The 25,136-nt window shown below is 48.9% G+C and overlaps 1 long non-coding RNA gene across 2 annotated transcripts; it reads right to left on the reverse strand.

Annotated features, from left to right (window-relative positions):
* Positions 1-281: 281 nt before the first annotated feature.
* Positions 282-25,071, reverse strand: LOC123651210. Of its 2 annotated transcripts, none has more exons than XR_006739761.1 (3): positions 24,523-25,067; positions 19,245-19,361; positions 282-2,593 (listed from the first exon to the last, which is right to left on the reverse strand). It is a non-coding gene; the product is annotated as an uncharacterized LOC123651210 (long non-coding RNA). The 2 variants fall into 2 exon arrangements; XR_006739762.1 differs by lacking the exon at positions 282-2,593 and adding an exon at positions 17,496-17,606 and having other exon boundaries at positions 24,523-25,071.
* Between the last annotated feature and the right edge of the window lie 65 nt (positions 25,072-25,136).

Here is a 25,136-nt window from a genome sequence, read left to right on the forward strand (position 1 = left end):
CAATTGCTTTTTGTGAACATACCTTCTATTTCTAAGAAGACCTTAGGATTCTAGGATGGGGAGAACAGGCCTTATTTTTCTAAGTAGACCTCCGGATTCTAGAATGGGGAAGCTACAAACTATGAGTGTTTGTGGTACCTAAAAGTGCCTCACACCTACTGGTGTTTAATGGGTAAATGAACAGGTAAGGTTTTTTTTTTTTTTTTTTTTTTTTTTTTTAATAGAGAAGAAGGCAAGGACTTGTATTAATATTATATAGTATATCTAGAGAATTGCTTCAACACCATTTATTCAACCAAAAGTTATCGAAAAGACCTACCATGTTCAAAGCTTGGAACATAAGATGAGTATGATGTAGCCTTTGCCTGTAGGGCAGTAAGTGGAATTAAATGCTGAAAGGGCTGAACGTCTGTACTGAACACAATGGGGACACAACGAACCACGGGGAGTTGAGGGTGGACCTGAGAACAGGAAGGAAGGCCATCTTTAGAGAGGGAAGCATGGACAGGGTCTTGAAAGATGAGTGGGTACTTGACCCAAAGGGATCCAGAGGGCACAGGCCCTCTGTTGAACAGGAAGAGCGTGGGCAGAACCTGGAACAGAGTGCGGCTAACGGCTACGTTGGTTTGTAGGGCCAGAGAGTAGGGAGCAAGAGGGAGGTGGTTGGAAAGAGGTGAGGCTAGAAAGGAAGACTTTTCCACCCTTGGTTTCTAAGAAAGGGAGTTTGCCTATGTACACTCCTGACTCCTCTCCTGCTTGTGACTTCTCTGGTTGATAAGTTAGGGAAGAAGACTTAGGCATATGTTGCTTAGACTTGTCCTCTTTCCTCATGAGACCATGATTGTCTGCCACATGGAAATCTGATCCTCCCTGTCGCAGTCCACATGCCTGGGGCTCTGTGGGGGAGTTTGCCCAATCTGGGGATCAGCTGGTAGGCCCACCAGCTCTCATACTAAGCTGGGTTCTCCAGCTTCACCTTTATCAGCAATAAAGGTGATTCTCAGGCCATGTTTGCACTATTTGTTTTATTTTGCAATTTGTCCAGAGCCCAAATGGGGAAGAAGATACTGTGTGTTGGGAACCCAGTGAGGGGCAGACCATAGAGAGCCTGGACTGCCCTGCCTAAGAGTTTGGAATTACGTGAACCAAAGGGCCCCCATGCCAATGAGCACAGAATGAGAGTGCCCACAGAAGGCAGCAGTGGATGGATCTGGGTATCAGGACCACTGGGAGCCAGCCCCAGCTCTGCCACTAACTACCACTTGACTTTGGTCAAATCGCTTACACTTTCCTGGTTTTAGTTTCCTCATGTGGAGAATGAGTTGGTTTATTAAAATCTTTAATGGCCCTCTCCAATTATTAGAAAAGGAGGATTTCCTAACAGGAGGAATGAAGACTAGAGCAGGTTGTGGAATTGCTTTGCTTGGAGGTCTTGAAGAAGCAGCTGGTTTAGCCTCCAAGGTAGAGGCACACTCTAACTCGTGTATGCTGGGTACTCTTTCTATAGGAACTCTCTCACTTAATCCTCATGCCAAATAGGTACTATTATTATTCTTCATTTACATAGGAGGAAACTGAGACTACTTTCCCGGGAGCCTACAAGTAGTGAGTGTCCATGCTGAGCTTTGAACTTGGGCAGTCCGGGCACCATGGCTGCAGGATCCAGCACCTCACTGCACCGCCTCCATGCTAAGGGTCAGCTCTAAGTCCTTTCCAAAAAGCCCATCACGATCCATGGTATCTCTGGAGGGACCCAGTTTGCAGCTTCTCAGACACGTGCAAAAGGCAGGTGCTTGGCTAGTGAGAGAAACCAAACTCTTTTGGCTCTCTCTTTGCTCTGTGCCCTCAGTTTTGACATTCAGGGGCGAGAAACACTTGTTTGGCAATTAATAATGCACTCCATTTTGACATCTCTTCTATTGATGTCTTTATTGTTCGGTTTCTATGCACTTATGATTTGTCTCCTTCCTTAATGTTGATTTCCTGGTTACCCCACCAGATGCTCTTCTGCATGCTTGGACTGTTATTTTTCATTTGACATTCACAATAAACTTCAAGGGAGGTACAACTATTATCCCCAATTTCCAGCTGAGAAATCTGAAGCCCAGAGTTTGGAAAGATACTATTCAACTGCTTATAGGCCATACCATTGACAGCATCTACTAGGACCTTGATAGAAATTTGCAAGGGACTGATTAGTCAAGGTTCATGTATTTCAAAGATTCTCTTCATCCGGGTCCTTTTATTTAATCTTCTATTTATTCTCTACTTAGTTCTCTCTTTCCTGTATTTCTTTTATTGGCTGTGTCTAAGATGCTATGGAAAGCCAACACAGCACAACTGTGGAATATTCCTAAATGCCTGTTTGAGGAGCCCAGGGGAAGCCCTAATACAGAGTGCACACAGCACTTAATAGTTATGCATTAATTAACTAACATATTGATGGTCTGTTGGTTTGCTTCATGATCTGTTAAACATGTTTGTTCATTCCTTTGTGAATTTCAGAGCTGATAGTTACATTTTTTCTTGCTTTTTTGTTGTTGTTGTTGTTGTGGTTTCCTTCATTCTCCTGACTTTTGGCTTTTCTTGCTTCCTGGAAGAGACATGGGAGAAACTAAAATCAGTAGAATGAGAGATTATGGGGAAGAGATATGCTTTTCTGAACTGGGTTTTGTGTGTGTGTGTGTGTGTGTACACATTTTTGAGGAGGCTGGAGCTGGGAAAAATAAAACTCTCTCCTCTCTGCCTCTTTAATGTCTCATGAATTGTGTGTCAATGCCAAATCCACAATAGCAACTTTTCCCCTTCGTCCCTGACAGGGAGAGTGTAGTCTTTTTTGGGAGGGGACAGGGCATATCCACTGTGGATCGGCCGACCACATTAGCGCTGTCCTTTGTGAGCCAGTCCAACCAACAACAGTGCAGTGACCGCAGCTGGAACGCACACGATCAGGCCCAGACAGACTCGCAGGCCGGGGTTGATTAATCCTGTGCCCACGGCCTCTGGTATCCTGACTCGTTTAAACCTCTTGCTACCATCCTTCTTGTTGTAAACAAAGTCAGTTCGCCATGAGAAGGGTTACGCAAGAACCGACACAATAGGCTCTTGGCCTCTTCCTGGCTGACCCCTCTCGGGGGCACACTCTGCTTGGAGTTGCAGGTAGAGAAATCTCAAATTCAACCTTGGGCCTGTTTCCTTTGGCTTCGCTTGTGACACGTCTCCAAATAAATGTTAGCGTTTTGCAACTTTGGAAAATACCAGGAATACATGTTTCCCCATCAAGCCCAGAAAATTCTCAGTATTGGAGTGTGAGCTGTCCTTCCACGACTCTGCACGCGGAGAGCCAGTGTGCATGGCCTCCTCTGGGGCGTGCTCAGGCCTCCCTGGTTCATCTGCAGAGGCTCAGCCTCAGCTCAGCAGCACGTGCTGGAGGAGCCTGGCTCAGCCTTCGGACGGGAGACTCACGCTCAGCCCCTGCGCAGAGGAAGTATGGCTACATTGAATGAACCTGAGGAGAGGGGATGCTCGCCCACAAATTCTCGTGGTCCGGGTGGGCGCTGCATTATGAATCCCTCAGCAGTTCGCAGTGGTGAGATCTGGCCATGCAATCTGTGCCTTTCCTGGGTTAGGGAGTAGCTACAGTCCACCCTTGTTAAAAATCAAAGGTAGGAAAAAAACAACGAAGAAGCAAACTCAGGGAGAAAATGGGTGTGGCTGCCTAACATGACACCCGTCATTGTTAGGAGGAAGATGCAAGTGAAAACTACAAAAGGTCACCGTTGTGTGCCCATCGGATGGGGTAAAAATGTCTGACACTACCAAGTGAGGGTACGGACGTTGGAAGCTGAGAAATCGTATGCCCTGCTGGTGGGAGTGTACACTGGTTCAAGTTCTTTAGAGAAAAATGTAGCATTCTAATGTATATATATTTTTGATTTCAGGGAGGAAGGGAGAAGAAGAGAGATAGAAAACTTAATAATAAAAGAAAATCATTGATCGGTTGCCTCCTGCATGTCCCCTGCTGGGGATCAAGCCCGAAATCCAGGCATGTGCCCGACAGAGAATCCAATCTTGACCTTGTTCATAGGTTGATGCTCAACCACTAAGCCACAGAAAGGTCAGAGGGGTTATCTGCCTTCTCAGTGCCATCCCTGAATTGCCTAGACCCATGGCTCTTCCACAAAACACCACGGCCTGTGGATTCATGAGTTTGCCGACCACTGGCGTAGACCTTCTCCAGCTCTAGAAGTGGAAAGTGATTCAAAGACAGAAATAGAGCCATTTCGTGCCAGCAGGTTCACCTTTGCCCTTGGAAATGACTCCTACCCACGACCCTCCGTGACACTCAGATCTGACGAGTTCCATGCGAAAGGCAGAGGCATGTTCCTGCCTCTAGGACACCTTTCTGGAGATTTTCACAATGTGGGGCTGACGGAGACTTTGCCATGAGAGGGGGCGTGGGAAACGCACCCAGAGGGGGAACCGGGCATGTGGGAAGTCACAGGGTCCCGCTCCTAACCCAGCCCTCTCGTGGCAGCCCACCCCAGGCGTCCTGGGCCCTCCAGGGGTCCCTGAGGGCCTTGGGGCCGCCTTCGCAGGGCCCACCTGCCCGGACAGATGTGTGGGGTCAGTCATTCGAGGACAGCCCCGTGCAGAGCTGGGCAGGCGGCCCCTCTGGGGGTGGGGCCGGCACTGGTCAGCAGCCTCTGGTTCAGCTCAGGTTCTCAGCTCGGAGAGTGGAGGCTGCCAGCTGTTTACACCAGCTCCCTGATGACTTGCTTCCCTTTGCTGAACCGGCCCCGCTGGGCTCCAAGCAAAACGCCACCCTGCAGAACGCAGGCCGGTGCTCAGGCTCCACTGCCCCTCTGCGGGGCCTGCCGTGGCCTGTGAGCGCAGGGGTGGGGTGCGGGTCTTCTGGTGTCCTCGGGCCCCTGTGACCTGGGTGCTTGTGGTGAAGGGATCCCGATGGCCAGGGGATTCCTCGCCTCTGAGCCCTGGCCTGACCTCTGGGCCTGGGTGTTGGCACGGATTTATGACCCTGAGCTGCTCTTTATCTCTTCGGGAAGTCGGAGTTTTGGTTGGGAAGTTTTTCAATTTCCTCCTGGCCTGGACCAAACCGCTCAGATTTCCAAGGGCAAGATGAGATCCCCACTCCTCTCAGCCCTCTGTGCTCGGGGTGTGTTACAGCCTCGCTCTAGGCTCCTGCCTGGCCCAGCGGGGACCTGACTGGCCCGAGGGAGGGACAGCCACTCCCTGCACCCTGCTCCTCTCACACCCGGGAGCCAGTGGCTTTCCCCAGCTGTCTCCGTGGTTCCCAGGCTCCACGCAGAGCAGAAGCCCTCTGAGAGCCCAGGTCCGAGGTCCAGGCTGCAGGACCTGGGCCGTGGATGGAAAGGGGAGAGCGGATCTAGTCCTCCCACTTGTAATCCTCCTGCAACCCTATAGCATCATCCCCAAGAGGAGAAAGGAAGCTGGGCTGTCCAGGGCCGCACCCCGGGCTTCTCCCCAAGACCAGGCTCCTTTGGGGGCACTTGGGGGAAGCAAGAAGTTTGCATCCAGTGACACACTTTTTTCTCTCCATGAGATCTCCTCCTCCCAGCCTGGCCTCGCCCCCACCCAACACTCCCTCCCCCCAACACACACACACACACACACACACACACACACACACACGTAGGGTCCCTCTGAGCCTGCGGCCCACACCGTGTCATCTGAAAGTCGGGACGCAGTGGAGTGGGGCTCCCCTTTTATAAGTCTGAGAGGATCTTCCCTTGGGGATGGGCCCTTTGATCCTGCGGCTTCGCCCACCCCATGAGGGATCACCTCACCCCCCACTGAAGTCCCGCCAGCCGGAGCGAGTGGCAGCTGTCGCCGTGTTCAGGGCAGGAAGTGAGGAAGAACATGATCTTCAATTAGAACGGCAGCAGGAGCGGCGGGCGGCGGGGTCTGATGGAGACGGATGACCCGGGAGAGGAGCGGCCGCGTCCTGTCCCCAGCTCCGCCACCAGCTCCCGGGGTGACCTTGGGCCCATCCCTGAGACCTGCAGGGCCTTCTCTTCACCTGAAGCGCGGTGGTGATGAGACCTGTGTCCTGGCCTGGACGGGGTGAGGATTAGGGAGATTAGGGATGCAGACGGGCTCCTTTGATCCCTTCCGAGCCAGCAGCAAAGGGTAGGGGTGCAGACTCAGGCAGAGGGGCACTGGCCGCCAATAACAGGATGTGATTGGAGGCGCAATGAAATGTCCGGGTGCAGGGTGCCTCCCTGGCCAGCCTGCCGAGCTGCTCTGGGATGCTGGGCGGGCCGGGAGAGCAGGTGAAACATCACTGGGACCCCTGTGCCATGTGGGGCAGCAGCCGGCCACAGCCTCGTGCCTGGTAGCAATAACTTAGTAATAACAATAGCTTACCACATGCAAGGCTCTGTTCTAACAAATAGCAACTCATTAAATGCTCCCAACGTCATATTAGGAGATATGGATTATTGTCATATCCTCATTACAGAGACGAGGTGGAGCCAGTTTCCCAGGAAAAGGGGGCCCTGGGGACAGAGGTGCGAGGACAGTCCCCCGAGGACAGCTCCATGCACAGAGCAAGAAATGGTGACTAGGGACGTGGCGGGGAGGGGAAGTGGGTTCCAGGAGCCGGTGGGAAGTTCACGCCAATCGATGTCAGGTCATCAGTGACAGCAAGCTGGCCTTCCCGGGCTGCTGCTGCCTGCTGTCTGTCCTCACAGGGCCACATCCACCTGTCTCTCATCGCACCAGCTCTGTGGGGCCTGGTCATGCAGTTCGCCAGGAGGGAGCCGTCAGAGGAAGCATGATGGCAGTGACGACGGCGCCGCCAGTGCCTCCTCTCACACTGGCACCAGCACACACTTGCTGGGGCGCAGGCGTCAGGCTCGGGAGGGTGATGGGGTCCTGCCAATCTGCTCTGGAGCCCTGAACCTTGAGCTTTCTGCCCCCCACCCCTTCTCATTGCCTGGGACAGGCCTGCACTGGAGTGCTTCCCCAGGAGAAGGGGTGCGTGGGAAACCATCCATGCACAGGGCAGAGGGCTGTACAAAGCATAGACGTGGGCTCAGGCAGCGCAGGCTGGGTTTTGCTTCAGTAACAAGTAAGATAATGGTAATGCCCCTTCTTCTAATGCCACTTCTTCAAAATAGACTCGCCCAGGCCGTGGTGTTTTGTGGAAGAGCCACACTCAAGGGTCCAAAGAGCCGCATGTGGCTCATGAGCTGCAGTTTGCCTATTAGGGCCCTAGCATATTCATGCCTTTGCTGTAGGCTGGTTGTAAAATAACCCAAGGCCTCTCTCTCCCAGGGCTGTCCTTTGTCCTTGCTGCCAGGTGGCAGGCACCTCGGGGCGACCCCCCAGGTGGCAGCTAATTGCACCAGCTTCCATGCTGCTGAAAGGGCAGCTCCCCTTGCCTCCAGCCCTTCCTTCCATACCAGGTGCCTGCTGGCCATCCCGTGGCCCACGCATGGGTCTGTCCCTCTTCCATCTCACTGTCTCTGAGGACGCATCCCTGCAGGGTGCAGGCATCTCTGACCTCCTCTCCTGCCCACCCACAGATCCTGGCATGGCCGACACTCTCCCTCCCTCCTCCTCATGCCCCTTGTCCAGCTGGTACTCAAAGAGAAAATGAGAGCTTAATATAATACTATTAGTAATAACTATAACTGAAATAGCTTACCACATGCAAGGCTCTGTTCTGACAAATATCAACTCGTTAAATGCTTCCAATGTTCTATGAGATATGGATTATTGTCGTATCCTCGTTATAGAAATGAGGCGGGAGGCAGGCCCAGAGAGTTTAAGGAAATTGCCCAGGTCACGCAGCTAGTAAGGGGCAGAGTTGGAGTTTAACTGGGGAAGTCTGGCACATTATTTTCCATCATGTTGGTTAATTATACAGCAGTTGAGAGAGATGGCCGAAGTTAGAGCGTGTAACCTGCCAAATGCTCATTTTGGGGATGGAGGAGAGAGCTTTCCTGGTGTATTTTGAGGCCATGACTGCCCTCTGGTGGTCATTCGTGAACATTGCCACTCAGTGCGAACTGAACAGAACCCATTGGCGAAGGGCTTTACAGGGAAAGTCAAAGGGCAACTGGCCAATGAACCTGCAGCTTATGCGCAGCCATGACATTGACGGTTTCTTTCCTCTGGCTTGGCCTGTTTTGCATTTGTTTATTTTCCCCTTGGAAAAAATTAAGGGGCTTAAAAAGTTCTCTGCCTGGAAGAAACCACAGTTATGCAGCTGTCACATAGCAAGTGTATGTGTGCATTGTCATGGAGATGGTTGTGTAGCACAGATGCCTGGAAGCCTCATCCTCAGCAGCCAGGAGAGCACGGTTCCAGTCGGTTATAACTAAGTTAGGGCAAGTGCTTTCCGGGGTTAGTCAGGGCATTCTGCCACGATAGAACGTTGCGTACAAGAAGGTTCTTATTTTTAAAGTTCAGGCTGTTGGATTCCTGATGATGTGATAGAATTAAAAGAGACTAGCGATGAAGAAGCGTTAGCCGCTGTCTTCGCAAGGCCTTTGTTGTTGTTTGTTTGTGTTTTGCAAGGCCTTTTCTGTGCCGTGCATGCTGTGTGGTGTATGTGACTACACGTATGCCACCTGGCAGCTCTGGCTGTTTGGCAATTGGCTTAAGAGTCCATACTTTGGTTCTGCTTCTCTACATGAGTGGTTCAATTTTTTAAAAAATTACCTTTTTGTTGAAAGTATTACAGTTATCCTCTCCTTTCCCATTGACCTCTTTTCCCCACCCCTACTCCCCAGACCTTCACCACACTCTTGTCTGTGTCCACATGGTGGTCCTAAAGCCAGACTCAGGGTGTTAGTAGGAGGCCAACTTAGGTCTCAAGTCTAATCCACGTTCTCAGATTCAGCTGTTAATAAAAAGACCTGAATTGTAGAGTGACTGGGCATTTGTCTAGCTTGAATAAAATAGGTTCTATATTTACAAGTTTTTTGTAAGGGTACTTGGTAAGTTAGAAGTCAGGGAGATGAATTTAACTTCTCTGAACTTGCAAAGTCACGAATCAGGTATTCAGCCCTAGCCAGTTTGGCTCAGTGGACAGAGCATCAGCCTGCGGACTGAAGGGTCCCAGGTTTGATTCCATCAAGGGCATGAGCCCGGGTTGTGGCTCAAACCCTTGTGGGAGGCATGCAGGAGGCAGCTGATCAATGAGAAAAAATAAAGTTCAGCCGTTTGGGATAATACATGTCCAAATGGACATTTGAGGTCAGGCTCTGGTTGGTGGTGGAGAGACAAAGGTGGCCGTGGTGACATGACTGTAATGAGACGTAGCGTTTCCTCAGTGACCACTCTTCACAGGGCAGCCTGGCTGCTCATCGTGCGCCAGCCAGGAGGGCCCCTCGGGCTGGACAAGGTGGTCCGGCCCAGTAAATCTTTTTGGGGTAGAGGGAGGGGAAGGGGATCCCCACCAGCTGCCACAGAAATCCAATCCTGTAGGCTGTGCGTGGGGACTGTCCCGTGGCCCCTAGTAACAGGTGGGTGATGCAGCATGGGGCTCTGGGTGCCTGGGTTTTCAGCCCCGGACAGCATCCTCAGCATCTGCGGTGCTGAACGTGGCTGCTGAGAAGATGGAGCGAGTTGTGCATGTACAGCACTGACGTCACCAGCAGCAGATCCAGCCCCCATCAGAGCTCCTGCCCCAGGAGCCAGGACTGTCCCTATCTACGGGACAGAGCCTTCCACACTTGGAGATAGTATAGCTGGTCCTCTACCCTCCTTGCTCTCCAACACCCAGTGAGCATGCCCCCTGGTGGAACCTAAGGAGAAGACAGTTGGCAAGGGCCTCTGGGACAGGGACCTGGGAGCCCCAGCTTCCACCCCCTTCATTCTGAACAATCCCCTGGAACACACCCCATGTATATAAATCACAAGAGAACCACTGAGAGGAAGAACTAGAAAAGAGACCTACCTCAGGACACACTTGAGGATGTGTACGCACTCAGCCCCTCCACATGCCCTGCCTGGACCACATACATGCATATCCTGCCCTTGGGTAACTTCTTCTCACCCATGCCCATGCCCATGCCATCATCTCAATACGGGCTGCCCGCAAATCCATTTCCTTTCTGCTGCCGGTCCCAGGGTCCCAGGTTGCATTCAACTGTCCCATGGATGGCTCCATCCATTTGTCCCCCCTCAGCATGCCCAATGGGATCTGAGCTCCCTGTCTCTGAAGTGTCCCCCCTTGCCATCTTGGTTTCCTTCAGTGGTCTCTCCCCTCTCCCAGTGATTCCAGCTCTCACCTCCCACTCCTACACTTGTTCTCATGACCTGTTGCATTCACCGGACCTGGTCACTTGCCGATACATCTTACATCTGTCTTCCTCCTGCTGCCCTGAAGGCACCGTGTGATGGACCAGTGTACTTTCAGGGTCAGACATGGGTCTGGATCCCAGCTCCATTGTTTATCATATGTAGGAATGTGGACTTTTTCCTTAATTTCTTCAATCCTCATCTGTAAAATGGTAACTAACATGTACCTCCGATGACTGAGTATGAGTTTGAGTTTGGTGGGATAATGTAAGTCAATCACTTGGCACCTGGTAGATGCTCACATTCATTATTCATCCTATGCCAAGAGCCAATTCCAGCATGTAATAATTCCAAGAGTTTTACCAAAAGATGGTGAAGCTTGGATTGAGCCACACATGTAGTTTACCTGTGGGAACCGGCTAAGGCACTTCCTCCAAACCTGAATAGGATAATTGTTAGCTGCCAGACAGCTCAGGGCATTTGATTGCCCCCTGTTGGCCAAACACCTGAACAGCTGTAGGCTATTCCTCAATCTGACAACGATTCTGTAAATCCTTTGATACCTTACCCTTTGAAGTGTATATTTCTACCTTGCTTTGGGACAAATTGTGTTATAATAAAAGCAAGGTCCTGAGTCAAGGAAAGAGTCTTTAGCTCCCTTTAGCTGAAGCTCCTCTGACCTTCAATGCCTTTCAAAATTATCTTTTATCTCCAGACTTTTTAATCATCTACATGCAGCCCCTTTCTCTAGAATGCTGAGCCCTTTGTAAGGCTGCGAAAAGAACCCCAGCAATCCTGAGAAGTTTTCCTCCCTGTTTCTCGCCACCTTTCCCTTTGCTGCTTGCAGATGCCTGCTTGCTTTCTGCCCATCTACTCTGCAAGGGGGTGGGAGCTGGGGCTTCTGGGTCCCTGTCCCAGAGGCCCATACCAGGCGACTTCTGCTTGGGCTCCACCAGGGGGCGCGCTCACTGGTGTTGGAGAGCCAGGGGGGTAGAGGTCCAGCTGTATACTGTCTCCGGGTGTGGAGGACTCTGCTGGGCAGATAGTGAGGAACAGTCCTGGGCTCTGGCTCCTGGGGCAGGGGCATGGTGGCACTGAGGCTCTCTCCTGGTCCCAACGCTGAAGCTCAGTGGTCCCAGCACCAGCAAGCAGGTCCCTTGGCAATCAGTTCTATCACGTGGTGCTCCCACCAGGGACGTGACCTCGTGGTCCCAGGACTGTTCCAGGTGCAGCCCCGCTGGGGTCACAGCAGCTGGGAGGCACCTCGGTGTGGGAGGGTGGCCTTCAGCCCGGTAACATCGCCTCCTCTGTGTTTCTGCAGCCAAGGTGACCAAAGTTTCTTCCTCCAGCTAAGAATCTCTGGGTCGCCTGGCATCCCTGGCTTTGCTTTTCTGGCCCACGCTGTGTTTTCATAACTAATCCCCTGGATGAAGTCCTTTACCTTAGAAATGTGTCGTCTGGTACATTTTTCAGGTTAGACACTGAGGGACCCACCACCCTAACGCCCTCTCCTCCAACACACTCTTTCCGATCTCCCATCCAGAGGTCACCTGTTAACTGCTTGCTATTGTTTAACACCTTTTGGGCATCTTTGGGCACTTGTCATTTGTCATCTTGTAGAAAATTGGCTTATTTTATCCCATGCGATGTCCATTCCATTGTAAGCGCTTTGAGAGCAGTCGCTGAATCATAATCATTGTCATGTCTCTCACAGCAACGGGCTCAGGGCCACGAACTCAGGGAATGCTCTGAGCAAATGTTGGTTGATTGGAATTGATGTCCCACATGGTCTAAGACCTCGGTCAGTCCTATTGCCTTTGTTCATGGTATGAGAGTGGTACTTATAGCAACAAATTTAAGTGTTGTTTTTTAAAAAAACAAACAAAAAAAAAACAAAAAACAAACCCACCTGTGGTTAAATTGCAAAAATATCCTACCCAGTAATCCCTCAAACTGAAATGGCAATATTTGCACACCTTATTTCCTGTCTTCTACTCACTCATTCCTACACTTAAAACAATGCTTTCCACAAACAAGAACTCCTTTAAACTTCACTTTGATGATGTAAAACAGGAATGAATACCCTCACTTCACACAGCACGGAGTGACAGAGTCTGGGCTCCTAACCCAGGCTTTCTAACTCAGGTCCAGCCCTCCGCCTTGCTGTTTTGATAGCTTTCGTTTGAAGTCGGGGTTCTGGCAAGCCCAGGACCCTCTTCCTCGAAGTCCTCTCCTTACTGACAAAAGCCATTAGACACACAGCCTTTCACTGTTTCAGACCAAGGTGCAAATTAGCAGATGATTCGTGACTCCTTTGGCATCTGAAATAAAGGCCAAATGGCTGTTTTATTCCTTTGGCTGAGGGACGGGGGACAATCATGTTCTCAATTTCACAGTTCGTCGCGCGTGCATTGATTTGATTAGCGCTGGGTTAGCAACGCACAGTGGAACCTCCCAATATCTTGGCAGCCGTTCTCTGATTGCTTTTCAGAACCGTAGGCTCTGACCATGGGTTAGTGAGTTAAAACCCAAGTGAGTACTGCAGACAGACATTGGATGCCGTCCAGCCACGGCTCAAGCTATTACTTCTCTCCACCTGTTTATTGTTTGATTTTCCGCTGGTGCCACTTCTTGTCTCCGGGGCTGATGCCACGGGAGCAGATCTCCTCTCGGGCCAGGAGATGACGGGCAGCATGCGTGTCCTGGCAGAGAAGATAGGTCCTTCCGTGTCTGTCCGTGGGTGGCCCCCCAAGTACCTGGAAACACAGCCCGGGGAGCTCATCTTGCGGTCGGCTGACCAGGAACTGCCCTGTGGCCAGCGAAGCATGCTGGGATTGGAAAGGTACTGGAAACGTCCAGGCCTACGTGTCATTCCCTCCACCACACCCTCTGACATTACAGTTGATGCCTGAATTCCACAAACAATAAGTCACTTTTCCCTTCCCATCTGGTTTTTGAATCCTGAGAAATTGAACACATTGATGCTGTGTATCTGATCTTGTCCAATCCCTTTATCTGATCAGACAGTTTTGGCTCCAGAAACTTAACCACTCTTTAAAAAAAAACCAAAAAGAAAAAAAAACCAGCAATCCAATTTTATTGATTTTAGAGAGAGAGAAGAGTGAGGGATAGGGAGAAAGAATCACTGATGAGAGAGAAGCATCAGCCGGCTGCCTCCTGTACAACCCCTAATGGGGATCAAACCTGAAACCTGGGCATGTGACCTGATCAGAAATTGAACTGGTGACTTCTTGGTCCATGGGTCAACACTCAACCATGGAGTCATACCAGCCAGGCCTTAACCACTCTTAAACACCAACCTAATGTTGGCAAAGTACTTAGAATACTGCCTGGTATGTGAGTTCTTAAACAAAGGAAGTTATTACTTTTGTTATTATTACTACCATTATTCAATTTGTTATGTTGGAAAGTTAGCTAATAATAATAATGGCGAAATCTTACGAAGTCCGTCCTATTCTTGGTATCAGCCTAAGCACCGACTTTGCTATTGAATCATTGCAATCACCCTATGAAATAGGTACTATTATTTAATTCATTTTAAGGACGAGCAAGTGGAGGCAGAGACTTATAGGACTTTTCCCAAAGTTAAAGAACTAAAAAGTGGAAAAACCAAAACCCAACGGTTGGCACCTCTAATAGAGGAGGAATGGAAGGAGGGGAAGCAGGAGTATTCTAACAAATGAGCCTCCTACTTCCACGAGGACTGGGAGGCAGAGTCTATCCGGAGAATGTTTAAGGGAATTTGTTTGGACAAAGAAAAAATTCAAAGGCTGTGTCAGTGAGGAATAATAAATACCGGCCTGCTTTCTCCCCAAAGCTTTCAGAGTAGGGCACATAATATGGGAAGAGCCTGGATATAGTACTCCCTGAGACAGAAGATGCACTAGGAATGTAATTCCCCCCCTTTCCTGGATCACATCAGATTTCTGTGGCAGACGACTCCCCGGGAACATGCTTAGCTCTGTGCACAACCAACTCCAGCCCCGATCTGCAAATCCCTCCATTCCTCCTCCCCTCAAATGCAGCAATAAGGTCATGCATTTGGGCCAAATCACTTCAGAGAGTGTGGTTCTGGTAGCTCCCATGGGTGATCTCCAAGGTGAACTTGACCTTCTCATGCTCCCTATAGGATATCTGTGGGTGCAGTTATATATGTTTCACCTTGAGAGCTGGGAGACTTCCTGGCAGAAAAGTGGGAGTGATGGAAAGGCCAGAGGTATAATGTGCATGTAGATCTTACGAACACAGTTCAGGCACGGACGAGGAAAAGGTGGTCTTTCATCTTCCCAGTTGTCCAGCTCAACTCCTGGACTCTGGCTGCAGGAGGGAGGCCGGCCAGCCACTGGTTTCCATGCATAACCATGTACTTTTGCTCACACGGCCACAGGTCAGGGCTGGGCTGGGCCCTCAGTTGCAGGTTGGTCCCGGTCTGTTCAAGGAGGCTCTCCTCACCCTTGGATCAGTGGGATTCTTAGAACATGTTTTCACAGCGAGTCCACCTGGCTAGGCACAGTTCCAGCCTCTGTTTGCATTGTGTCTTTTAACATCCCACTGGGAAACACATGTCCCACGGCCACACCCAGGGCTAAGGGATGGGGAAGTACACTTCGTTCCTAATAGGATGATCTGCTACGTCACATGATGAAGGGTGTGACTCTGGGGTGAGATGAAGAATTGGGGTCACAATCCCAATTCAATCTACTACACCCTCAGCTCCTGGGACAGGAGCTGCTGCAGTTAAAGCCATGACTAGCCAGGATTGGGAGGCCATCTTCACTCTGGTCAGCTCTGGTGGCCAGGGGCCCCATGGGGCTGTGAAGGACAGTAGGCCAGGGGTGCTCGTGGCAAAGGATCAATCACTTTCTAGGACTCTTTCATAAAAAGTTTTCTGTTTGCCCACGAGATGGCGCCCAAGGCCAACAAGCCCAGACAAGCCCAGACAAAGGGCTAATGGGTGTGCTAGGTACAGCTTTGTCTGGCGCTCCAGCACGCTCAGGGTAGGCCTTGCTCACACCAGGTCCGGGCTGGATCAGCACCCACTTGGCTTCCAGACCTCTGCACACGTAGACCAGCACGGGACTCCCTTTGGGACATCCCCCCTAGATTTATTAACATTTTCCCAAACCAAACCTTGGAAACTTCTGTTTACGAACTCCAGAGGTTCCCCAGCCCAGAATTAACACACCTGCCCACCCCTAGCCAAGGCATGTTATTAAAAACATTAGCATTGGATGAAATCGATAGTGCGTGTAACTTCAGCTGTTAGGGTTATGGTTGCACTAAAGAGCCCGCTATATCAAATGTGGCCCTGAAGCAGCAGCCAGTGTGTGCCAAACCGGGAGCTCATAGAAACGCAGACTTTCAGATGCCTGTGACCCACGGCTGACTCTGGGCTGGAATAAAACTCCCAGCTTATTCCTGTCACATTCGAGTTTGAGAAGCACAGGAGAGCCGCTAGCCCAGCTGCCGCCTTCCTGTGAAAATACGGGCATGCTTCTCTGCAGGCAGGTGCAGCTACAGACTTCTGAGCACCGTGGGATTTCAGCGCATTACACAGTGAGCCTGATTACCGATGGTCCTGGGAGATTCCCTCTCTCTCTCTCTCTCTCTCTCTCTCTCTCTCTCTCTCTCTCTCTCTCTCTCTCTCTCTCCCTATTTCTCTCACCCCCTATTTCCAATCTCACCCCCTATTTCCCAATCTCCCATTCCCCTCTTTCTATAGGAAGTGTACCAGAAGATCCACCATGATACACATATATAATGTTTGTTTGATCAGAACACAGCAGCTTACCTTGCCAGTGGTCTGTAGATTGCCAGCCACAGGGCTTGGGGTATTTATGTCCCACACATTAGCCCTGGTAATCACGCACTGCTTGTACTCTGAGTCCTGGGCTGAGTCCTCAGCCACTGGCTCACTCCCACTGCAGTCTCTTCCTCCTGTCTCTTCCTCCCCACATTCACCCAAAACAACGCATCTTTCTCTAAAGACTTGGGGATCTTGTTTAAAGAGCAACAACAAAATACTCTTGACGGCCTCTGGATTAGTTCTCATCATGTTCCTCCTAAGCCTTTCTGTTTGATGCCCAGCGTTGGGGGGATTAGGCTAAATCCTCCTGGAGAGCCCTGTCCTGGGCCAGCCCTCGCTTTTGCTGATTCCGAGGGCGATGACCTCCTTGGCTTCTCATGCCACCAGCAGAGGGAAATATTAGTGAAAAGAAGAGGCGTGGCCAAGGATCAGAGAGGAGCACAGCAAAGGAGGCATAGATCTCTGGGGAGAGAGAAGCTGGGAGGGAGGGGAGCAGGGAGGCAGGAGATACCCCGCCCCCAGCCTGGCTCAATGCTATGGCCACACCCACCTCACCTCCGGGAACTGGGCCCCAGGCTTCTGCTTCAGTGTTAAAACACGCTTCCCAGGTACCTACAGGCCTCCTTCCCTCCCTTCATGAAGTTTTCTGCTCAAAATCTCTCCCCTGGCCCACCCCACATAAAACTTTACAAACACACCTCCCTCTCCCACCTACTCCTGTTCTACTTTATGTTCCAGCCTTTATCAGCCTCCTGACCCCTGACATGGAGATTTTTCCTTTGTCTCACCTGCTTGGCCAGAATACTCATCCCAGGAGAACAGATGCTCTGTTTCATTCTCCACGGAGCCTTCAGCTCGGAGGACAGAGGCTGCCCCACAGAGTGGGCAGCAGAGCTCTGAGAGGGGAGGGCATGGCTCGCCTGAGCCAGAACTGTCCTAAGGGGCTGCTCATTTCAGCCTGCCCAATCTCACAGGAACCCTGGGAAGCGAGGCACAGAGAGGCAGGTGACCTGGCCAAGGTCTCTCTGTTTGGGCACATCCCTGACTTTCCATTGACCAGGCTTCCTCCAGTAGGGACGTTCCAGGACAGCGGTCTCCAGCCTGCTGTCTGCTTTTGTAGAGAAACTTCTAGTGGAAAGAGCCACACCCACCACGCTGCTTTTGTGCAGGGAAGGCAGAGCTGAGCCATGACGGTGGGGGTGATGTGTCCCGAGAAGCCTAAGACACATCCTGTCTGGCCTTGGCACGTTTGCTGGCCCTTGTTCTGGAAGACAACCCTACATGAGAACAAGCAAACGCCTGGTCCTGTGGCTCAGGGTGCTGGTCCAGGAGCTGTTTCCTCTCCGCTTGTCTGGCCTTCAGGTGAGTGGAGAGAAAAGAACAGCCTTGGATTCAGTGACCATGGGTCCTCCTCTCTGTTCTGTTCCTCATTAGCGGTGTGATCTCAGCTTATCGCTACATGTTCCAGGACCTGCTTCCTCATCTGTGACGATAAAGACAGTGGCAGTAAAAGTAACAGCTCTTGCTAAATGCCAGGTTCTGTTCTTCACCTTTTCCTGCACAATGATCATGTTTGATGCTCTCGGTGAATTACCTGGGCTTTTCATAAATACCCTGACTCTGCCCATCCGGGCACCAGGGAGATCTGTGCTTCCCACCCACCTGGGAGTCCTCATTTTACATCTTTTCTTCCTTGCATTTTCCTCAGTCCTTTCTCCCCTGTTTCTGTGATCCCTTAACCGTGTTACTTCCAGAGCTCGGTACGTTTAGGGAAAGATTCCTATACGATGAGAGCTGGGCATGTACCCTGCTGTCTCCACAAGGGCACATTCTGAGCATGAAGAATACAGGCCTTCCCAGTGAACATGAAATGAATACTTTCTTGTTTTGTTCTAATAACCCTGCAAAGTGATCTCCTGTAGCACCCTGAGGTAGGAAGACCTTGCCTAGTGTTCCTCTACAAGAGGTAAGAGGAAATATTGGGTATAGAATGGTGGTAACTTGTAAATGTAGAGGAAATATTTGGTCTAGAATGGTGGTAACTTGTAAATTTGGAGCTGAAAGGAAAGTTCAGTTCATTCAACTTACTCATGGATGAGAAACGGGATACCTAAGCTCGTTGATGACCACCCAGCCAGTGTTGGAGTGAAGCACAGAACTCTGGTCATAGTTCCCAACCCAGGATGTATTGTGATGCTCTGTGTCCAGCAAGGGTTTGAGTTCACTCTTCCACTAGCATGTGCCTCATTGCAGATCAGAATCTGTGTGCCATCCTGACATAAACCCTAACAGACATAGACTTCCAGTCTCTGTACACTGAATAAAGAACATTGGAAAAATAAATTCCATTTTGCTGGTTAAGCCCAGGGGAATAAAATGAAGAAGAGTGATGAAAAAAATGAAGACAGTGGATTTTAAGAAGCACTGATAGGAAAGCTGTGATTTATGCTCATGAACAATCCCCACCTCCAATTCTATCTCTTTACATACTGAAATGTTCACCCCTTGGATTCCATTTCAAAGTGAAAATTCCAACTTGGTGAAGCGGAGATGAAGATCTGAGTTGACTCTTGTTTTAGTGTGACCTAAATGCCCTAATGCCCTTACCCATGCCAACTTTTCCTTTTTTTTTTCCTTTTCTGTTTCGTGTATTAATGATGCCTTCTTTTCCCCTTGAAGTTTAATTTTATGAAACATCCTATTTAACTGTTCTATTTGCCACAGTCTAAACAATTCTCCAACCAAATGGTTCTGCCTCCTAGCACAATGCCTTCTCTCACAAGGCCAGAAACACAGATATGCAGCAAACAAAGTTCAACTGTGTTAAAGTTGTTTAAGAGCCCTCCAGTGAGCAGCCCACCAATGTGGGGGAGGGCAGGGAGCAGACAAGGGGGCCGGATGGAGAGGAAGGCAGAGAAATCCAAAGAAAGAGCAACAGTTTGCTTCAAGAAACAAAGTTAAAGAACACCTTTTTATTTAAAAAAGAAGAAGGAGGAGGAGGAGGAGGAGGAGGAGTAGGAGGAGGAGGAAGAGGAGGAAGAGGAGGAGGAAACTTAGACTAACAATGCAAAGCATATAGGATCCATCATCAGTACTCTCCAGGGAAAGAAAACTGTCTTACCTAGAAAAGTTAAGCAGATGGATGGCTGTTGCCATGGAGATCGTAAGCTGCCTTGGGCAAAGCTCTGTGGGAGTATCTGTGATATTTTAGGATGTCCATGAGATGGGTGAGGGAGTCCTATAAGACAAGAAGACCCAAGGAGTCAATCCGTTGGTGTGACCAGAGTGGCTTAACATCCCTGAGCTGGTTGCATGCCATCAGGAAGTTCATTCTTTAGTGTCAGGAAGAAGAAAGGGGTCTTGGTTGGCGGCAGAGGAACATGGAGCTGGCTGTTGAAAATGGCCTGAGGCTAGAGAAGAGACTTCTTAACAATAAGCTATTGATTGTGAAGAATTTCAGAGGGAGGCAGGGAAGATATTAATGGAAACCATGGGTGGGTTGTGAGACTAGACCTAATGGGATCATATCAAGTGCCCCCCATATAGTGTTCCAGCTTTTCATCCTCAGGCTTCTATGGAAATGCATGTTTCCTGACTCTTGAAGCTCAAATCAGCTCAGTGTCACAGAAAGCCATGTGTTTTTCTCTCTCACCAAGTGAAGCAGTAGATAGAGGGATGTCTTGAAATCAACTTATAGCCTTCTTTTTGAGACATTTACTTATTGAAAATGACAATGACAGTGGATTGTAAAATATAGCTGAATGGTATCTGAAGGCTAAAGATTGAACTCTTTGAAATTTAATTTGTCACTTACCCCCAAATTGTGTTTTTATTTTGAGGAAAACTTAAATCTTCAATTCTTCTTTGCTCCAGTATCTACTTAATTTGATGAGCTGTGTTCAGGTGACACACAGATATTCGGGTCGTTGGCTTTAAACTTATAAAGTAGGCTCAATTTTATAAACCAAAGTTAGTTTCATCATCTGTCTCAGTAATTCTCAAATGATGGAATGCATAAGTGAAATTGAGGGTCTTTATGACTTTGGTTAAATTCAGTTTGAAATCCTAGCTCTAGAAATCTGTGTGTGTGTGTGTGTGTGTGTGTGTGTGTGTGTGTGTATTTTGTTTCTCTGTCTCTGTCTCTGTCTTTCTCTATCGGAGAGAACTAGCCTTCTCCCAGAATAATTAGCAACCCCGAAGCAGGAGAAGACAGTAAGTAGCCCAGGCCTGACTAATAATCACATGGTCTGGACCTCTGGCAGGCTAAAGATAACATCTTGACCTAAGTAATGTTTCAGTTCCTGAGCCCTAAAGTGGACCCACCCTCTGGCTACTTTCCCATGAGACCAGACAGAGAGACGCCAGGGCAGACCTCAGAGCTGTCCTCAAGACCTGAAGAAATGATTCATTAACCTTAACTCACTTGTGACCAATCAGCTCCCAGCATGACCCTGAACCCCTGAACCACATAGTGTCTTGGGACATTGCCCTATAGAATCTGTATCATACAGGCTACCAAGGAGTCCAGGCTTTTGAGCATTAGCTTCCCACTCTCCTGGATGGCACCATTCATAATAAAACAGCCCATCTTTCTCCACTGCAATTCTCAGTGTTTAGTATTTGGCTCTAATAGAGCCTGTGGACCAATTCTTTTTCAGTTCTGTAACATAAGAACCCACTGAAAGTCTGTTAAGTTGTAGATTCTTGGGCCCCATTCCCAGGGATTCTGACTTAAAAGGTATAGGACCTAGGAAACTGCCTTGTGATAAACACTCTAGGTGATTCCGATTTTTTCTCAGTTGGTCCACCAGCGGTACTTTGAGAGACACTACTTGTCACATCCCCTTCCAGTCACTGACCTCTTCTGCTTATCCTGTACTCCCTCCACTTCCCACTGCCAGACAGGACTCTTCAGAATCCACATCAAGGGAAAACTAAGTGCCCCAAACTTTCTCAAAGTCCATTTCACAAGTCAGCAGCTCCCAATCATCCCAACTCTAACCCGTCCATCCTTTAGAATCAATTTCAAATTCTACTCTCTCTAGAATCAAGCAAAGTGAGAATGAGATTGGCAATAGCTTTTCTTGAAACAAATCACAATTATCTCTTTAAGTCCTTTGGTCCATCAGTTACAAAAGAAAACAGTTGGACAGGACCAATGGTTCTCAGACTTGTTTGGTAGACAGAGTACCCTAAATCTTTGTGGAATGCAATAGACTATAAAGCTATTTACTTACTTCCTGTGTATGAACCAAGAACAATTTTACTAAAAGAAAACTTGGCTTCACAACATAAAATCATAACCATGGCCACACGAGGGACAGATAATCTTTCTCAAAGTTAGTCACACTCATCTACATATCCCATCATCCCACATATTCTTCTTCTAATGTGCCTGACACTGCTAACACTGAGAGGTGGGCTCTATATGTTCTCTTCATCGAATCTGGGTGGAGTTTGTGACTGCTCTGATCCACACATTTTGATAGAAATTATTACTTTGTGACTTCCAAAGCTAGGTCATAAGAAGAATGCATTGTACCTGATGCTCCCACCTCTCAGTTACACTTGGAACCCAGCCTCCATATTGAGAGGAAGCCCAATTATCATGAGGCAGTTATTCTGCTATTAAGGAGGCTGTGTCACCTTGGTATAAAGTTTGGGTTAAAGGATGGAGAATTTTTGTTCTGTCAGCATTGGGATAATATCTTATTATCTGTAACTGGCCACTGAGCTTAGGAGTTTTCCATTTATGTCCCTTTAGAGATGTTTCATGGCAGACCTGATTATCATAATAAGAAGTTTTGATTTTTTAAAATTTATTGTCTAAAGTTTTACATATGTCTCCCCCGCCCCCAACCCCCATTGTTTCTCTCACCCCCAGGAGTTTTTATTTTATTCTAAGTGCAATGAGAAGCTGTTGGAGTGTTTTAAGAAAAGGAAAGTTATACCATTATTTACATTCCTAAAATATAATTCTGACAAGTTCATGAAGAATGGGTTGTGTGGAGAAATATGGAATCTCAGAGTCCTGTAGGAGATTATTTCAGGGGAAAAATTATGATGGTTTAGACAAAGGTGCAACAGTGGGGAATAAAGCTAAGCAGATGGATTTGGGATGTGATCTGGAGGGAGATTTGACAGGCTCTCCCAATGGGTTAATCAGGGAGGGTGGTGAGGAAAAGAGTTCTCTTAGCTTTTTGACTTGATGACCTGGTTGGAGAACAGAGCCCTTTACTGAGATGGAGGGAGGAGTGACTTCGGGCTGGGGAGATGCAGAAATCAATAGTTCCCTTTTGAGGTCAACTAGCCATCCATTCAGATATATCAAGTCAGAGAGGGGAGGAAAGAGGTGAAGGCTTAAAAATGTAAATGGGAGCATCACCTGCCTATTGATGCTCTTTGAAGCCATGGGGCTAGATGAGATCAGGGCAGCGAGGAAAATGAGGAGAGTACAGGCAAAGGCCTAGACCAGTGGTTGGCAAATTGGCTCACGAGCCACATGAGGCTCTTTGGCCCCTTGGGTGTGGCTCTTCCACAAAATACCACGTGCAGGTACGCATGTACAGTGCCACTGAAACTTCATGGCCCATGTGCAGAAGCTGGTTTGGGGCTTTTGAGCATTAGCTTCCCACTCTCATTTCATTCAACGATTGAATGAAATTTCAATCATTGTACTGATGATATTTGGCTCTGTTGACTAATGAGTGTGCCGACCACTGCCCTAGACAGTCTCTGCCTAAAGAACCACTACAGAAGGGGCAGCTGGCAAAGGAGGCTGAGAAGACGTCACTGGCAGAGGGAAGCAGGAGGGGCTAGTATGTCCGTGTGTGGATGGGGATAGATGGGTGGAAGAAAAAGAAAGCTGGAGAGGAAAGAAGTAAGGAAAGAAGGGAGTCCTTGAGAAGGGGGAGGAGAGATCAGCACACAGTGCAGGCGTGGCCTTCCACAGAACAGAGAAACCGTCTTTGCACCAAGGGGACTGGGGACAGACTGTGTGAGTGGAGGCTGCAGCTGGCCGATCTCCTGTGGGAAGATGAGAGAGTTCAGCTTGAGTCACTCGCTCTAAACCCACTTGTTTATTTACTTGATAATCCTTATGGAAAACCTGTTTATTAAAGTCAGCAGGTCTTCAGGGAGGATCAGAGGTTCAATTTGGCCTTATTTGGCCTTACAGGAAGGTGTTTGCATTGCAGTTAATCTCAGAGAAGATTGACCCTGGGCAAAAGGGGAGGTAAAGAATGCTTTATCGTTAGAAGCCCGCCATCTCCCACATCCTTCACCATTTCTCCCACCTCCTCCTTTTTGATCCTTGTACTTGGCTAACTCAGATAAAAAAAAAAAAGAAAGCATAAATACACTTCTCTATACCGAGTCCTAAGGGCGTGAATGTCATCTTTCCCAGGACTGTTTTCCTTTTTAAAGAGAGTTCTGGGAAAATGGAAGAAGTTCCCACTGCAAATCCCCAGTGGAGGAAGTTCAGGCCTGGGGAAGATTAGGGGAGTGGCTTTTCATTCTCAAATCCCAGTGGGGACAGTGACCATCACACAATGGCAGGATTGAAAAACAAAACATCAACCAGTCACTGAGCACACATCTGATTACCACTCACAGGTGCCAGCCTGTTTTATCTGCCCAGGTGCTTGTGGCCCTGTAAACCATCATCCTGGGTGTAAGGGAAGAGAGACCAGGAAAAGGGGGAGGGGAAGGAAGGGAAAAATGAGGGAGGATAAACAATATACTATTTGGCATAACTTATTGTCATAGTTTATTGGCCATGTAATAACACCTTTCTAATAACGTGTTTTATATCATTAGCAACTCTAGTTGGCATATTTAAGACATGTTGTGATTATCGCATATTCTACATCAAAATGGGCTGTTTGTGAAAGTTGGCTTATTTATCATATCACTGTACTTACCTTTAATAATAAGGTATAATAAAATTTCAGATAGAGCATTTCTGTGTGATCTATCAGAGGCAAGGTAGAGAAATATAGTTGGCTATTTTATAATGAGGAGAAGAGCAGAGCCAATCTAACAACAATATTACTGGCAACAGTAGCAGCCACCAGACTGAGCGTCTATGTCCCAGCACAGTGTTAGGTACTTGGTATTATCCCATTTCATTGTTCTCATTGCGTCTTGTAGCTATTTTATAAAGCCCATGATTTCATAAAATAGGTAGCTGTAAAGTCTGCAGATTTGAAAGGTCAGGAATAGGGCACAGGGGTCTTTCACAGTAGGATTTTCTTAGGTCCACAGAGCACGTGTTCCCTGTGTTCCTTGACTTCTGCCTCACTCAAGCCCAAGGAGTAACCCCTCTTCTTCCTCTCCTCCCTCTCCCACTCTCCCATCAATTCACTTTAAACTCTGATACGAGAGGGAAATAAACTGACCTGAATGACTTGTGCCAGCGGTCCGTCTATGACCCACGCATCGCCATGGGAAGGGCGGGAGGAGAAGGTGACGTTCATGTTGGAGGTGACATTCTGAATCTGGTTTGGTTGTCCGCCTGCCGGCCTCCAGCTGCTGGGCCTTCATCCATGTGGTCCCCAGGGGGCGCCCTAGGCTCAGCGGGAGGAAGCACCTCCCTCCCCGCATCCTGAGAGAGAGTCCTACGGCCTTGTCCACGTCCAGCTCGAGCAGGGCACCGTGAAGCTGCCGAGGGCTTTCTAAAACTGGCACGGAGTGGCCTCTGCCCACACCCCTCAGGGGTGGAAAAAGACAGAAGCCGATTTCACTGGCAGACCTCACGCAGTGAGCCACGGCCTCGCAATGACACCCAGTGCTTTTCCTCCCAGTTCACGTTTCTTTCAGTGCAGAAGCCATGGCATCTGAAAAATCCATATTTGTTTTTTAAGTTGGCTTTAAAACAAGAAAAAATCCTGGTGCAGTCACCAAATTTGGTGGTTGAATGAGTTAGGAGACGGTGGTTATCGTGGCCAAACATGTGCTTCTCATTATAAGTTTAGCTGGAAATGACTTCTTTTCCTGTTCTTTTCCTGATTTG

Source organism: Pipistrellus kuhlii, unplaced genomic scaffold, assembly GCF_014108245.1.
Source record: "Pipistrellus kuhlii isolate mPipKuh1 unplaced genomic scaffold, mPipKuh1.p scaffold_m20_p_4, whole genome shotgun sequence".
Classification (NCBI taxonomy): Eukaryota; Metazoa; Chordata; class Mammalia; order Chiroptera; family Vespertilionidae; genus Pipistrellus; species Pipistrellus kuhlii.